Here is an 11,776-nt window from a genome sequence, read left to right on the forward strand (position 1 = left end):
GGAAAGTTGGTGAGTACCATCATTAGCGGAGCTCCAACCGGGGCTTTTTGTTGAACCAATAAATCTTAATTAATTAACTGCCGGAGTCGTCTTGTATGTGTGGGAGAGACCCAAGCCTTACAATAATGATACTTAAGTAGTACAAAGCCAAGGTTTAGCTGTACACAGTTCTCTGATTTTGACTTGGAACTATATTTTAGCAAGCAATTACTAGCTGACTTTCATGGTACTTAAGCATTCATAACACAGCTCTAGATGGAAGCCTAAAATATATTAGGACAAATCTTTCTACACAGCCAAGGATTAGATACCTATTCATTTTATTGATTGAAACATTCTAGGTAAACTCCAGCGGTTATAAGCTCTTACAGCTCACAAAGTTATTCACCTGGAAATGCACTCCACTGTACTTTGAATGACCATGCTAGGTTTTTTTGTAGTAGAGAAATGCCCATAAATCCACATCTGGGCAGTTAATACAATATAGTATTGTCTAGATCATTCTGATGCCGCTTTGTTTTAGTAATTCAGAGGACTCAGACTATGTAAGTAATCCTCATTAAGACACAGCTTCAGCTGATGTCATAAAATACAGTGGTACCTTGGGTTAAGAACATAATTCCTTCCGGAGGTCCATTCTTAACCTGAAACTGTTCTTAACCTGAGAAACCACTTTAGCTAATGGGGCCTCCCGCTGCTGTTGCCGTGCGATTTCTGTTCTCATCCTGAAGCAAAGTTCTCAACCTGAGGTATTATTTCTGGGTTAGCAGTGTCTGTAACCTGAAGCGTATGTAACCTGAAGCGTATGTAACCCGAGGTACCACTGTATGTTAATGTAAAGAACTAGACAAGTTCATTATTTGCTCCACTATTTCTTTTTAAATGAAACAGCTCAGTTTCAAACCTCAATTTCATCTATCAGTCTCCATTGTTTTTATGCATGCACAGATACAAGTGTTTTTAAGATGAGACCAAAAACATTCCCCCATGTTCATAGATTCATACATCCAGAAGGTCATCAAAGTTTACTCCTAGCTCAAAGCTGGATTCTCACCCACACTAATTTTACCCATATCATCCTAGCGTAATATCGATAATGCAAGATATAGCTGCTGAAAAGTATTTGAGCAATCCGTGTGTACAACACCAAGATCATCACTAAGGTCAAGGGACAACACATACCTGCAGGATATTGCTTCAGATTGTTCATGCAAATGAGACAAAGTACTCCTGACATGAGAAATGCTAATCAAATATCTAACCCAAAGCAAAAACATTCTTTCTTTTTGAAATGGAGAAGGACAGAAAGAGAGAGAGAGAGAGAGAGAGAGAGAGAGAGAGAGAGAGAGAGAGAGAGAGAAAGAAAGAGTAAAGGAAGTAAAAGTAAAGTAGAGCAAAGTAGAGTAAAGTAAAAGTAAAGTAGAGTAGAGTAAATTAAAGTAGAGTAAAGAGTAAAGTAAGCCATTCACTTTGGCTTACTTTATATAAACACATTTTTATGGAGGTATATTTATTTAGTGCTCAATTGGAGAAAATGTCATTTTGGGTTTTCCATGGATTGTTGTTTACTCCAATTGAGCTTTAAAGAGTGGGTTTCCATGGGGCAAACTCCAGAGCAAAAAAAAAAGGGGGGGCTCAAACACAGAGATTTAAAGTTCAGGCTATGCTTGGAAAGAGCAGAGGAAAGATAAGTGGCCAGATAAAGGTCTATTTGACAGAAGGCACTTCACATCACTGAGGCCACCTGTGTCCCCCCCCCCAACTACCAGAGTGGCTGGGGCAACCCAGTCAGATGGGTGGCATATAAATAATAAAATTCTTCTTCTTCAGGCAAAGAGCTACCCCACCGAAGTTCACCAGGACTTGAATTCCCCAGCTAAGGTAAAAGAGTAAACGTTTCATGGAGGCCTGTTTGCCCATAGAACATGGGAAAAAAACAGAATTTTTGATGGACAGAAGACATTTTCTAACCCCAGTAGGTTGCAACTATTTTCCTTTGAAAATATTCTGATGTAAAAAGTCCCAACAACAGCTATGTTTTCTGGATCCTGTGGTTCACCTTCACAAATTGTTATTTTGACACTTCCTCTGTCAGTCTTCCTGTTTGCGCTTGTTTATTTTCTGCTTTCTTCTATGCTATATAGAGAAGCACCTACAGACAATATGACATTTTTGGTGTTTGGTCATCTTTGGTCTTTCAATGTAGCACAAGGACAATCTTTGGAAAATTCAAGAATGAGAAAGGTTCCTGCTTTGCACTGCTTCGACTGTGCCCTTGTACCTCTGCTGAGCCTGACTGAATAAATGAAACACACACACACACACACACACACACACACAACCCAGGAGGCACCAAAAAGTGTAGAACAAGAAAGAGAAATGTGTCTCAAAGATGCCAGAATGAGAAGTTTTATTGTCAATGTGCCCAATACCTTTTAACACAATTGCCTTTTTCAGTTGCCTCAGGAGCTTTAGCAATGCAAGGTGTGTGTGTGTGTATGTGTGTATGTGTGTGTGTTTGTAAACAGAGGTTTCTTGATCAGATTTGCAGAAAAGTAAGATGGTAAGTCTTTCATAAAGGCCATCATGCCCCAATGCATCAGTGCACTGAATCAAAGTATGACCGCTTCCGCTATTTGTATTATATCCCTTGAGTTCCTTGCAGGAAAGGTGAGGTAAAATGCAATGATACAAATCATTTTTTTAATAAAAAAAGAAGTAGGTCCCAAAATATCAGCTAACCCTGATTTGCTGACATGACCTTAGGGCAAAAAGAAAGAAAGAAGGCAAAGACTCAAAATGTCCAAGAAATGTCTGAGATGGTTTATGACACTGCATGGGCTATCCCTGGCATGCCAGCAATATGCCCACTGACCCCACATTCAGTGCATGTGATAAAAGGCTGTCTGTGCACTCTGAAGTGCATGTGCAGAGATTCTCTACCAGAGGAGGCTCCAGCTTGGGTCAGGTTTCCCCCTTGTGTGTCACATACAGCCTTCTTAGTTTGGCTATAAAGCAGCCCCTTTTGATATTTCACTATAATTTGGCAGCCATAAGAAACCATTCATTTAATGATCCAATACAATTTTTTATATTGCTATACTATATTACTTCAACCATAAAAAATATTTAAGTCGTTCTAATACTCTGCAGGGACTGAGGACTCTGCAGATATATATATATGGTAGTCAACATGTTTGGCATTTGCTACATAACACATACATGCACAGAAAGAGAAGTAAACACCTGGGGTAAGTTTGGAACAAGGGAAGGGGAAAGTGGGTGAGGAAGAGAAGGAGGGTTGACTAGCAATATGAGCCCAACTCCAAACGCAAAAAGTTCAGAGTTCCCCTTGCACTGGAATGAAGCATTTCACACTGAAGGAGGTCAAAGTCCATACTCCCCCAATCAGACTTTCTTCACCTCTGTCACTAGAAGCTATGGTTTTCTTTCTCTCTTTTTTTTTTTAAAAAAAAAAGTCCCAGAAAAGTATATGACTAAAGAAGAGAGAGATAAAATAAGGAACTTGTACCAAAATATAAATAAAAATTAAAAAATCTGAATTGCATTGTGTGTGTTTTCTTCCATAAATGTAGTCCTTTCCCTCCTGTACTGTACATCTGAATTGTTTGAGGTGCATTGATTGTTATGAGAATGTAGCTCAAGAAGTTTTTGGTTAAAAGCCCTTTTGGCATTCTCTGCTCCGAGGTATTTTCCATTCTTTTTGCACTTTCAAGGATGGAGGAAAATTCTGCATACCTAAACAAAGCTTCTCGGGTGATTTTGAGGGCACTTTCTGTAGGACTTGCTCTTGTCAAAGAGAGGAAGCTATCTGTGATTTCTGGTGGTAAGATGACAGAGGGCAGGAAACCAGAAGCAAACAAGAATCTTGGTTGCTTTGCGTCTTGCGAAAAGTGCCGCTCGTCTTGTAGATGAATGTTTGTGTTTGAATTCAGTTTTCTGGCATGAATTACTGCAGCCGGACCCCATTTTTACACTTGCAAAGCAAAAGTTTTAAATGTGCTGCAGTCAATAGCATCTTCTACCTGAAGATAATATTTCAGATTCAGCTTTGTAACTGAGCAAGATGTTGAGGCTGATAGAACTGAAGGAGAGTTGAAAGATAGCACGGCTTTTGTCCTTCTTGCAAATCTATAGCTGGCAAACTTTTGTCTGTTGACTTTCACCTTCCTCCTGTATTTCCCAGACATTGGCACATACACTGTCGTAAATCATACCTCCCAAGCTTACTGCTTTTCACACAGTAAAATGCAAATTGGCTTAGTTATTCAACTACTGGATTTCAAATGACTTTAACAATGACATTAACCTTGAATTCCAAAGCACCTACCAGTGCAAACCTGTACATGTCTACTCACATGTAAGCTTGCTTGAGCTTCATGGGTCCTACTCCCAAGAAAGTGTGCATAGCATTGCAACCTGAATTATTGAATTTATTGTGCTTCTGTTATAATCCTACACCTAAATACTTGTAATAATTCTATACCTACTTACATTGAACTCAACATAGCTTGTGTCTGAGTATGTATGTGTAGGCTTAGGGTTTTGTTGCAAGAGTGCCCTTTAAAAAAATGTTTAAACATACTGTACAGACAAAACCATTTGCAAGAAGTTCCAATTTATGGAACTTCCTTACATAACAATAACTTTATGAATTCTATTGGTTAGTTTAAAGTTGTTTCTTTATCGCAAGGTTTGCTTGTTTTTGTCGATGCCAGGAAAGAACGGAATTAATAATTCCTTTACTTCTACGATAGAGCAAACATGTGCCCTCTGAAGCCAAAATGTCTTCAGTGAGTGGTATGCATGTTCTTTTGCCCATCAATACTTCCCACGTTGTAACTTTTTTCACTTCCCAACACTTGAGAATGGAGTCCATTCCCTTACAGAGGGAGCAAGAAAATACAACAGAACCATTTGACAAATAAATATATATATATATGGCATGTAGCTTCTCTTTGGAAAATGATTAATCTCTACACTTCAAACCTCAGACATTTGACCAAATTTCTGTCCATACAGGAACATTTTATTAATTTATAGAAGGGATATTGCCAAATCTGTCCCAGGATTCACTAGGAAATAAGCCAATGGCAATTCCTCTACACAATAGAAATGGAGATACAGTAAATCAGCTCATATCTTCAGTTATTCCAGCGGGCTCAGAAAATGAGTTTGAACACAGGAGACATTATAGCTCTATGTGGATGTTACCCCTACTGTGATTAGCAATTGTGTGAGGGTGGGTGTGTAAGTTGCACATCAATAAACAGACTCACCAGCACAGATCTGCCCACATGTGTAACAGCACCTCTTATATGACTGCATTAAAGGTAAAGGTAAAGGACCCCTGACCATTAGGTCCAGTCGTGACCGACTCTGGGGTTGCGCGCTCATCTCGCATTATTGGCTGAGGGAGCCGGCGTACAGCTTCCAGGTCATGTGGCCAGCATGACAAAGCCGCTTCTGACAAACCAGAGCAGCACATGGAAACACCGTTTACCTTCCTGCTGTAGCGGTTCCTATTTATCTACTTGCATTTTGACGTGCTTTCGAACTGCTAGGTTGGCAGGAGCTGGGACCGAGCAACGGGAGCTCACCCCGTCGCAGGGATTCGAACCGCCGACCTTCTGATCAGCAAGCCCTAGGCTCAGTGGTTTAACCACAGTGCCACCTGGGTCCCTATGACTGCATTACTGCAGACCTAAAACAAAGACAGAAAAATTCAGTCATTCCTATCTCATGTCCTCTAACTGTGCAAAACTCAGTTTTACAGTGTGGATATCATCAAGTATTCTGCAAGAGCAGACTCTTAGTGGGTTGCAACTAAGATCCTAAAGACCATTTCTTAATTTTGTACATTTTATTGCTGGCCTGATATTTAAGGAGGTGTTTTGAATTGGAGCGATCAAAAGTCCTCTTCAACCATTTCAACTAGCAGTTAACTAAACAGTGAAAGGGACAGTGGGAATGAGTATGCTAATTCATTTTACCTGTCACAGTTTGTGTCACCTTCAAACTTATTGAGGGCAAACTACTACATTTTAATTTTTTGCTCCCCTTCATTTTTTCCCCTGGTCCAGGTGGGAAGATGATGATTCCCTTAATAGAGGACTAAAAGGCCAACTGTTTCCCCCAGATATTATATGGAATACAGGTGTGGGCCCATTCTGATGTCACAGCACTGGAATCAGTACAGCACAAGCTTTTATCCAGACAGAAAAGGTTGGCTAGATCCTCCAAAACTATATTGTGAGCAGAAATTTCACAAAGCATTTGAATACAAAAATGAACACACGACTCCATGAGCACCCAGAAAAAAGAATGCGAGTCAAAGGTTGCATTCACACAACATTTCGTTCCATTTCCATGATGTTTCCTTTCCAGATATTGTCCACATTCTTCTGTGATCTTTCACATAGTGTAGAATCCCCTTCGAGAAATCTAGTGGAATCTAGCAGGTGTTTAACGCTCATTTCTGTGCTAATTGCTTCTAGAAAAATAAGTGTGTGTTTGTAACCCATTAACCCAGTTTGCACTGTAATTTCCACATGGTTGACATGGGTCATGTCATGTGGTGGTAGTCTAGCATAAAATTATTTCCTGCAGTTTTCATGAGTGAACCCTGAGAGAGCAGAAGCACACATGTACATAAAGTAAGGCAACATGTCCAATGACCAACATTGTTGTGACACACTATTCCCAGTGCTGTGAATGAAATTTAGCACAACACTGATCAAACATACAACAGGTGATGCAGTATAAAAGGACCATTAGAAACTGAGACAAAAGTGCTAGCATTAGAACCAGGAAAATGAATGCCATAATCACCATGTCCCCATAATTTCCCCATAAGCAGTGCAAATAGCCAACTGTACTTATAAACTACGTGCAGGGCTCGAATTAGCAATGAGCCAAAATATATTTTGCAAGTATATTTTTAGGTGAAAAGCACCTGAAATTTTCTTAAAATCATGTTTCATAACTGGAAATACATATAATATATACAGTTTGTGAGATGTAGTTAAAAGATGTTTGCATGCACCGTTCTGCATTTTGGTAGTTTTCAGCTTATGAATGTTCCTTCTCACTGAGTGAACAAGATTTGTTCTGAGAAATAGATACCAATTAGGATAGAACCTGTCATAAAAGGTGGCTGCAATTGTGTTCATAATAATATAAATAATTCACTGACTTAATACCTAAAGAAATAGGAAGGTAATATAGAAAGAGCAACTGAAGCATAACTTTCTTTTGACAGTTCTTTAAATAAATAACAGGTGATGTCCTAATCTGTGCCCTTTATGGGGAGAATGTATAATTTTCAAGAAGCTGTGCATCAAAATAACCTATAAAAGAATACTTACAAAGAATAAGGAAATTCAGATAAGGCTGCAATCTTCTGCATGCTTACAAAGGAGTAAGTCCCATTGACCTTACCTTGATTTATTTCTGAATTGCAGCATAGGATTTCTCCTCTTTTGCTGACATTTCGATAATTTTCCAACTTGTGGTAGACATCTGTCTTCAGCAGGGAGATTTCTTTCTCTCTGAAGGCTCCCTGAGCATTTTAGAACCACAAGTTTAGTTTTCCAAGGTTCTAAGATGTGTGGGGAGCTTTCACATATACCAAACGGTCCCTGCTGCAGAACGTTGCATCCCACAAGTTGGAAAATAATGGATACAGTGAGTGGGAGGGGCAGAGCTACCACACCAGTCTCTGCTCCCAGCCCCTCACATGTTTACTTTTCCATACAGTGGAACCTCAGGTTGCGGACGTAATCTGTGACAGAGGCATGTCCACAATCCGCAGTGTTCGCATCCTGAAGCTCCGCGTCTGCGCAGGCGCCTGCATGATTTAGCACTTTTGCGCATGCACGATCGGTGAAACCCGGAAGTAACCCGTTCTGGTACTTCCGGGTTTCCCGCGGTCCGCAACCCAAAAACATGTAACCTGAAGCATCCGTAACGTAAGGTATGACTGTACTTGAAACACTTGAAGAGGGCTTCTCTTCTACTTCCTTGTTTCCTGTGACATCTGTGTTTCCTTCAAACCAAGATACAGAAAAATTTGCATTTGAAAAAGACATTGAAGAGTGGTTTCTGTTTCCAGTTACAGCTGGCTTCTAAGCTACAGCTCTTTTTGGAAAGAGACAACTTTGACAATGTACTCCATGCTCTAGTAACTTTCAAACCGGATTACTGCAATGTTCTCTTCAAGGGAACATTAAAGATGACTTGAAGATAACTCAGAAACTTCAACTGATCCAACATACAGCAGCCAAATTACTGGTTGGGAGTCTATTTGGAGATCACATAAGCCTCAATGGTGGCATTGGTTGCGAGTTAATTTCCAGGTCTAATTGAAGATGCTTAAATTAGTATTTAATTGGATTAGGCCTAAAATATCTGAAGGACCATCTCCTTCCCTACAGACCCTTTAAGGTATTGTGACCCACAGATGGGACCCTTTTGGTAGTTTTTAAATTGTGGGAACTCATCCTGGAGGTTAAATAAGGACGGGAAGAACTTTGAGCTTCTTTGAGAAAAAGGTGGGATATAAATTAAACAAACAAACAAACACATGACCTGTTAATGCCAGACTATAAGCACAGCCTTCCAGCTAGCATTGGGATGATAAAATCCTGCATAACAGGATTTGTCAAATATTAGGCCCTAAAACAGAAAATATTTAAATGTGTGCACACAAATGCAAAGAGAGAGAGAAAAGAGAAAAGAGAAAAGAGAAGAGAGGAGAGAGAGAGAGAGAGAGAGAGAGAGAGAGGAGTACTTGTTTCAAATGCTTCAGTAGCATTTTAAATCAACCTATGACTCCTTGTTTGCTCAGGGCTCCCCTCCTCGCATCAACAGGATGGCCCCAAATCTCACAATGCACAGAACTTAATTTCATAGAAAACAGAGGCTCTGTGATGCACTTGGAAGGGGTGTATGTGAACTGCATTCATATCTGTGGTATAATTTTTACTTCATTCACTTAACAGCAGTGTGTGAATTAGAGACACTGCCAGTTTTGTGCTCCAAATCACTCTGAGTTTCCTAGCTGGATCTGTTAAAGCTGAGTTAGTGAGGCATGATATTGCTGATTCTTCCTCCGTTGCTCTCTGCAATGTCGCTCAAGAATTGTTCAGCGAAAGAAACTATCTCATGAGCAGGGCATCACTAGCACTGAATTGTAACCTGGGGGGAAAGTTTCATTTTGCACTAATGGACAAGAGCTAAAGTTCCTGGTTTCATTTCTGCCTCCAATGAATAAAAAAACACAAGCATATTATGAAAGGTGATGAACTGAAGCACACACACTAGAGGCCTGACTTAGTGTTGTGTTACAGACAAAGCTCACCTGAATTCAGTTCAACTGATCTCTTGAATGCTTTGTGTAAACCATTATTGCTATACAGTGGTACCTCTAGTTATGAACTTAATTAATTACGGAGGTCCGTTCTTAACCAGAAACTGTTCTTAACTAGAGGCGTGCTTTCGCTAATGGGGCCTCTTGCTGCTGCTGCACTGCCAACACACAATTTCCGTTCTCATCCTGGGGCAAAGTTCTAAGCACGAGGTAACTCTTCAAGGTTAGCAGAGTTAGTAACATGAAGCATTTGTAACCAGAGGCATTTGTAACTCGAGGTATAGCCATCTATAGCAAGCAGTCATTTATTCTCTTTGTCCTCAGAACAGCCTTGTAAGGTGGTCCACTTTGTTTCCATTGCTACAGAGCAATCCGTAACCGCTAGAACAGGACTCATACACTTGAATCAGGGCTTTCAGGTCCTACTGCAGCTTCCTTTCCTACCTACCTCTGTATCTCTGAATATACCTGCATATCTGAAACAATGTGGACAACTGCATATGCAGCCAATCTTGTTCTCTGAGTCCTGTGCATCTTTCACCTCTGCCTCTTGAACAATTCCAGCACTTGAAAAACTTATTCATTTCCTACAAATAGAAATTAGTTGTGTATAGCAGGCATCCCCAAACTTTGGCCCTCCAGATGTTTTGGACTACAATTCCCATCATCCCTGGCCACTGGTCCTGTTAGCTAGGGATCATGGGAGTTGTAGGCCAAAACATTTGGAGGGCCGCAGTTTGGGGGTGCCTGGTGTATAGCATCTGGGCATGCCTAGACGCCAGAAGTCACATCTGCACATGTCCAGGCATGCGCAGAAGCAATTTCCGGTGCCGCACCACCCATGCCCAGAAGCTGGAAATCTCTTCTGCACATGTCCGAGTATGGACAGAAGTGATTTCCGGCGCCCCAGAAATGGGCAGCGCAGCACCGGAAATCGCTTCTGTGCAAGACCGACGCGTGTCCAGCCCACAGGCCAGTGTCAGTGGTCTGCCCAACATCAATCCACCACTGATTTGAGTTTTTTTGGTTTTTTAAAAAATCTTATTGTGCTCTAAATTCAAAAATGTGTGCAGTCTTCATGATTTAATGCCCCTGTCATACCACAAAACCATGATGGCCTGTGATCATCATCTGACTACTGAATTGCCCTATAGACATGTGAGCTTTTGCTGACTTTGCAGCCCAGATGTTTGAGAGCACCAGGTGCTCCACAGGACTCCCACATGTGCTCTGGATCAGTGAAGCAGTTACTACTGGTAATGTGATTGGATAATACCTGCACATGTGACAGTGTTTAGACAAGACAGCCGGCGGTGGCAATGAAAGACAGCAGCTGTCAGAAAAGTGGTGAAGGGGCATAATTGCCTGCTGTTGCAGATGAGCCAATAGCTGGCCAAAAATGATGGGAAATGGTGCCAATCCATTTCTTAACCCAGAAGGAAAAAAATCAAGGGGAAGAAATGGGTGTACCACCTGCCAAAAATAGCATCCTCCCCTAAAAGGGAAGCATTGCAATTTAGCACAAAATTGAAGCCAGATCCATTTTGCTGCTGCTGTAATCTTTCACATGAAATTTTGAACAACTATTTGACAATCCACAGAAATCTCTTTCATGCATCTATTTATTCTGCCTCCTGCTCTCCCTCTGAAATGTTAAAGCTTAAAATCTATGGCTACTGCTGGCTAGATAGAAAAACCATATAATCAAACAGCTGTGTGCGAAAATGCAGTTATGCCTCACTGATTAATCTATATTATATTAAACCACATAGAAGTTGCTTTATTCTGAGTATGCTGTGAAGACAGCCATTAGTGGCAAATACCAAGAGCAAAATTAGAAAAAATAATCTTATTTCTTCTTAGTGTTTCTTCTTTATCCCACCCCCCCCCCACCCCTTTTCACTAGTTTTAAGAGACTGAGGGGAATTTCCTGCTACAATATTTCTCATTAATTTCTTAATTGGCTTGAATTAACTTTTCCTTTAGCTTTGAACTCAGCCAGATAACTCTGGTTTCCTTTAAAAACAAACACAGGATTCGTTGCTTTATAAGTCTCTTTCCCCCAAACGTCACTGTCCAGAGAACAAAAAGAAACCTATCATTTCACAGAAAAAATACAACTGTTGGTGTTAGGGTGAGCATTGGCTGGGAGGGGGCTGATTAATGAGGTGAATTGGGAGGGGGTGCCCCATCCCAAGCCAAATACAATGCCTATAATTTCCACCCCCACCCCCAAACTCCCACAAAGCCTCAAGCTACTCTGCACTTGTATTTCTCCGTTTCTCTAGGTCCACTGGCTTTGCAAAAAGAGATGCTGTCCAAATGCTGATTGTGGAATACACTGGGCTGTTGTTCTTTTTAATAAATCATAGCAGGAGATGTTTT

Source organism: Zootoca vivipara, chromosome 8 (genome assembly GCF_965207765.1).
Source record: "Zootoca vivipara chromosome 8, rZooViv2.hap1.1, whole genome shotgun sequence".
NCBI lineage: Eukaryota > Metazoa > Chordata > Lepidosauria > Squamata > Lacertidae > Zootoca > Zootoca vivipara.